Source organism: Erinaceus europaeus, chromosome 2 (assembly GCF_950295315.1).
Source record: "Erinaceus europaeus chromosome 2, mEriEur2.1, whole genome shotgun sequence".
NCBI classification, from domain to species: Eukaryota; Metazoa; Chordata; class Mammalia; order Eulipotyphla; family Erinaceidae; genus Erinaceus; species Erinaceus europaeus.
In genome coordinates this window covers 17,061,451-17,067,740 of record NC_080163.1, presented here as the reverse complement: position 1 = coordinate 17,067,740, position 6,290 = coordinate 17,061,451, and positions in this window count along the sequence as shown.

Sequence of the window (6,290 nt, the reverse complement as noted above, 5' to 3'; positions counted from 1 at the left end):
CGTCCCGACCTAGAGGAGGGCAGGTGTGCAGGGGGAGGCAGACTCTGGACATTGCAGTTTGGCACCACATGGCTTAACCTGCTGTGCTCACACCTGACTCTGGGGCTCCCGCATGAATAAAGAATTGTATTACCATGCTGCCACGAGTTCCTGGTCTCTCTCCCACGTTGCTGAGTAAGCAGCAGCTCAGGCTGGCTCAGGTCGAGTTCTCTCCTACCCAGAGAGTGTGCGCCTGGGAAGAAGGCACCACCATGCTACCCCGGCAGTAATGTGCACTCTAGCAGATGCACTGCTGAAGGGCCCCCAAAGAACCTTGGGGAATTGTTAGCCAATGAAATGTCAGCAGGTGGCTTTGCTTTAATGGCTTCCCAGTGCCTTTAGCATCCTAGTTCCTCCCCTATAGTTCCTCAGCCCCCAAGCCTACCCATTGACCATAGATATTTCTTTCTTTTATTTTTTTATCTTTATTTATTTGTTGGATAGACACAGCCAGAAACTGTGTGAGAGGCAAAGGGGTGATAGATGTTGGCGAGCATAAATCAAACCACCATCCACTGAAAGGAAGCAAAGATGTTTATTGACGAATTGCAATCCGGGCCGAGATGGTGACTGGTGTTAGTCTACCAAGCTCGACCCCGAACAGGGCTCAAACCACACAATTTATAGGAATTCAGACTACACTCAGGGAGGGAGAACACATCACCTTATCAAGCTACATCCAATAACAGGATCCAAACACAAACACAAAATCCAATTATTTCAAACTTAGCAAAAGCATGATCCATTCAAAGCAAAGCACGGGCTAGTTTCAAATATAGTAAGATCACACAACCAATAGAATCTAGCCAGGTAGGGTCACCACATCCCCCCACCATCAGCTATGACCACCCGTCTGGTAAACAGCATGCCACAAACTCTGTGCAAAGGTCCTGATAAGGCTTGTCCCCATGCAGGGTCCTTCAAACAACTTAGAAAACAATGGGTGGCCTTCACTGATTAGGTCCTGTTTATTCAAGGGGGAAAGGGCAAGGAATTTTCCATCTCCCTCAGCAAACAACTTAACACTTAAACCCTAAAATTAAAAAGGGAGAAACTGGAGAAATTTAAAATCTAATTCAGAAGGGGGTTTCAATATAACAGCTTATTACTGCCTGTCACAATAGAGAGGGAGAGAGACACCTACAGCTCTACTTCACCCTTGTGAAGTTTTCCCCCTGCAGGTGGGGTCCGGAGGCTCAAACCTGGGCCCTTTTGCACTATAACATGTGCGCTCAGCCAGGTGCACCACCACCCAGCCCCTGACCACGGATATTTCTTTGTGTGGCTGCTTTTCCATTTTGCTCTGGGGGATTACTCCAGCCCTGATTTTTCACTGGTCCAGCTCGGCCAACTGTGCAATTTGTGTCAGGGGCTCCGCATGTGACCTTTGCAGGGACAGTCAGCATGGGACCCCAAGTGTGGACAAATCAGCATGTGACTCCAGCATGCAACAGTCAGCATGTTCTTTCCAGAGCTACAGCCTCTGGCTCAGAGAGGAACAGATCTGCTGAGTTAATCAAGTGATGTCATTTTGCACCATGGGGAAGAGATAGAGGAGGTTCGGAGCGAAGAGGGAACACAAATCTTTATTTGTGCTGGCACCTCAGAGTTGGGTGCGAGAGAAACAGGTTGGGCCATGTGGAGGTAGCGAAAATGGCCGCCTCACGCAGTAACGAAGTGAAGCGCCGGTGAGAGAGCTAGGTGAGAAGAAGAAGGGCTTTTATAGGAGTAGCAAGAATGGGAAGGGGGAGGAGTAACCACAGCACTCCAGGATAGGATAATAACTCTTGTGGGAAGGGGGAGGAGTAACCAAAGCACTTCAACTATGGCGGGGAAATAGACAATGCCCTGAGGGCACAACATGGTAGAACAGGCGCTCCGAGAATGTCCCAACTCTCGCAGGAACTAGCAGTAGCCCGAGGGGACAACATGGCAGATGTGACTGCATCTGCACAATTTCCCAGCACAGTGAAACCAAAAAAATCCAGGTCTTTTGTGAGAACCTTGGGACCGACTGACTGTGGTGGTGAGACAGACCTGGGTCTACAGGAACCCGTCTGTGGCCAGGGCTTCTTCCTTTGAGTACTGAGGAGACAGTGGAAGAGAAACCAAGACCTGTAGGCTCGATCTCATGGCATGGCATGTCTCTATTTTTCAGCCCAGTCAATAGGTTTCTTTTTCCATCAGGTTTGAGCTGCATTGCCAGTTTGGTCTACCAGGATGCGGCCGTTATCACAAACTCTTCTCTCAACCCCGCTGGCACCAAGCTTGGGATTCATGGAGTCCTCTCTCTCCTCCGTGTTTTTGCTTTTGGATCAATGTCACTGAGAATTCTTGTCCCTAGGTGTTGTTGTTGTTGTTACTTGTTTATTTTTTGGTAGAGACAGAGAGGAATGGAGGATAGAGAGTGAGAGGCAGGCCAGGTGGTGGTGCACCTGGTAGGTGCTCACATTATAATACACAAGGATCTGGGTTCAAGCCTCTGGTCCCCACCTGTAGGGGGAAAGCTTCATGAGTGATGAAGCAGGGCTGCAGGTGTCTCTGTCTTTTTACTTCTCTATCTCCCCCTCACTTCTCAGTCTCTCTCTGTCTCTATCCAATAGTAAATAAATAAATAAATAAATAAGAGAGTGAGAGAGAGGAGGGAGGGAGGCTAAAGAGTGAGAGAGAAAAGGGGACAGGGAAGTGGAGCACTGGGTTAAGCACACATAGCATGAAGCACAAGGAACCATGCAAAGATCCCGGTTCATGTTCCCAGCTCCCCACCTGCGGGGTGGGGGGAAGGGAGGAGGTCACTTCACAAGCAGTGAAGCAGGTCTGCCCCTGTCTCATGCATGAATGAATGAATGAGTCAGTATGTTGTGATAATGTACAGAGCATGCTTTAGCTTGTTTGAATCCTGCCTCTGCCACTGGGCTCCAGCAGAGCCGGGCTAGTTAGGTTCCAGATGCTACCATGATGCCAATCGGACTTCCCTGGACAGATGACCCTACCAATGTGTCCTGGAATGCCACTTCCCCAGAGCCCTACCCCACTAGGGAAAGAGAGAGGCAGGCTGGGAGTATGGATCAACCTGCCAACACCCATGTTGAGTGGGGAAGCAATTACAGAAGCCAGACCTTCCACCTTCTGCATCCCACAATGACCTTAGGTCCATACACCCAGAGGGATAAACAATAGGAAAGCTATCAGGGGAGGGGATGGGATACGGAGCTCTGGTGGTGGTAATTGCACCCCTCTTATCCTATGGTCTTGCCAGTATTTTTATATTATAAAGAGAGAAAGAAAGAAAGAGAGAGAAAGAAAGAAAGAAAGAAAGAGCAACCATGTAGTGAGTCCCCAAACATTCTGTAGAACCGCCCAATCACAAAACAAAAACAAAAACAAAAAACCACAACTCAAGCTGAGGAGAAATCAGATGTAGGTGACCAAATGTCCACACCTTCTCCTCAGGGACTGGGGACTAGACTTAGGAGGCAGAGCAAGGGAGACCTCAGGCGGACTGTGGGTGTCTGTGTGGAAGCTGATGAGTTTCCTGACCTTCCCTCCAATTCTGGGGGACACAGATGTAGAGGCGGTTGCTTGCAATGAATAGATATTTAATAAGAAGTCTGCCAGATTTGTTGTCAGAGTTCGGGGCACCAGTAGGCTGGGCTAGCTTCGCGGCGGTAGACAGAGACTCGAGGATACACGGCTGAGCAGAGAAGCTGTATTTCTTTATTCAGGAGCAATGATTCAAAAACTACTCTAATCTAATCACCACACCATCACCACACCATGTCGTCCTCCATCTTTCTCCTCCGGTGGCAGCCGCAGGAACTCAGGAAGCACTAGGATAGGGGGCGGGGAGAAGGGAGAAGTGAGAAAACTAGCAAGGGCTAAACCAAATCTCCTGGCGGGGGAGAGTGAGACCAAACCAATGTAACAGAAAAGATCATGTAAATAGACCACAATGTCAAGCAATGTAACAGAAGCAGAACTAGATCCCAGAAGCAGAACTAGAAGCATACCAACACAGATTGGTGTATTGTACTAAAGTAAAAGACTCTGGGGTGGGTGTGGGTGAGAATATAGGTCCAAAAAGGATGACAGAGGACATAGTGGGAATTGTATTGTTATATGGAAAACTGGGAAATGTTATGCATGTACAAACTACTATATTTGCTGTCGAATATAAAACATTAATTCCCCAATAAAGAAATTAAAAAAAAAAAAAAGTCTGCCAGAAAAACCTCCCTGTCCTTGGATGGGTTGGTTTTTTTTTTTTCCTGGCTCTCACAGTTTCAAGATGGCTGCCATTATCCCTGGTTTTACACAGTTAATAGTGTGCTGGGCTAGAGAAAAGGCACTTTAGTGTTAGAAACCTATGATTCATAATGCCTGTTGCTTGAGGATATGATTTATTTCTCTCTCTCTTTAAGGATTTATTTATTCATGAGAAAGGAGAGAGAGAGAGAGAGAGAGAGAGAGAGAGAGAGAGAGAGAGAGGACGAACTCAGGACCTCATGGTCATGAATCCAATGCTTTATCCACTGCACCACCTCCCAGAACATCCTCTCTCTCTTATCCTATTTATTTATTTATTTATTTTCACCACTCCCATCACCAGAGGTTTGTGTTCCTATCTCCACCCCCATAGATAACCACTATGGTTCTCCCACAGTCTTAAATATAGATTGAGCACCATAATTTATGTCCTTTGACATTATTTGTATATAGCTGTGCCACCGGTTGCTTCTGTTCTCCCTGGTATAGACTTTTGAGAGAGTCAACATATCAAAGACTCAGCCTATGTATTAAAGTGACTCAGTCTGTGCTTTAAAAAGTTGGAGACATACAATCAATTTTTCCCCTCTCATATTAATTAAATAGTGATTTATATGACTACAATTAATAGGAGTGTACATAAACACCATTCCCACCACCAAAAGACTGTGTCCCATTCCTCCCCCCCACCCCCCCGCCGCCACCCCGGAAATACGAAAATCCATCCTCACCCCAGGGTTTTTACTTTGGTGCCCTACTCCAGATTTAGTCAAATCCTGCCTTTAGTTTCCCTTTCTCAACTTCTGTTGATGAGTGGGGTCATCCCATACTCATCTTTATTTTTTGACTTAGCTCACTTGACATAATTCCTTCTAGCTCAGGAGAGGGGATGGGATACGGAAATCTGGTGGTAGGAACTGTGTGGAGTTGTACCCCTCTTGTCCTATGGTTGTGTTAATGTTTCCTTTTTTAAATAAAAAAAGAAATAGGTTGATCTTTTTTTTTTGTATTTATGTACTCAATTTTCTATATTCCACGTATGACATACTCTGTAGTGTCCTCCCCCCCCTTACTTGCTTCACTGAGCACCGTCTTCTCCAATTCTATCCACTTTATCCCAAGAGACACAAAATCACCCATTTACATAGCTGCATAATACTCTGTTGAGTAGATGTCCCGTAACTTTTTTTTTTGTATCCAGTCATCTGTTGAAGGGCATTTTGGTTGTTTCCAGTTTTTTTTTTTTTTGCTATTGTGAATAAAGCCGCTATATAGACACAGAGGTGCCATTTCTCTATTTATTAAGAAACTGTACTAGAACCAGTCATATCAGAAGTTCTTTGATTTCTCTGTTGTCCCTGTCTCCAGCCTCCAAGGATGTTTGGCCACCAGGATAAACACAGATGGAGTTAAGAGGCCCTGCAGAATCTGATACCCTGGAATTATGCCTACATCCTTGGGCTGAGGTCAGGCTTTGTAGAGTAAACACAGAATTCGATTTAATCACTAGAACTAGAGACAACAAACTGGTAATAGAGTGGTTTACGTTGGAGGGGAGAGATTATTCCAACAGGTGCTCCCTCAAGATGTTATGTACCCCCCTGAGATGCTTATACTTGACATAGTGGTGCGTGTACATGATAAACAGTCAGTGTCAGCTCCTCTAGACTCTTCTCTCACTCTTGATGGTGTGATGGACCAATTCTTAAAAAAAAATTTATTAGTGATTTAATAATGATTAAACAGAGTGTAAGATAACAGGGGTACAATTCCACATAGTTCCTGCCACCAGAGTTCCATGTCCCACCCCCTCCATTGGAAACTTCCCTATTCTTTATGATGAACTAATTCTTCCTTTCTCTCTCTCTCTCTCTTTCTTTCTTTCTTTCCCCAGGATTATCACTGGGGCTTGGTGTCAGCAGTATAAATGCACTACTTCTGATGGCCTTTTATTTTTATTTTTTCCATTTTATTGGGTAGGACAG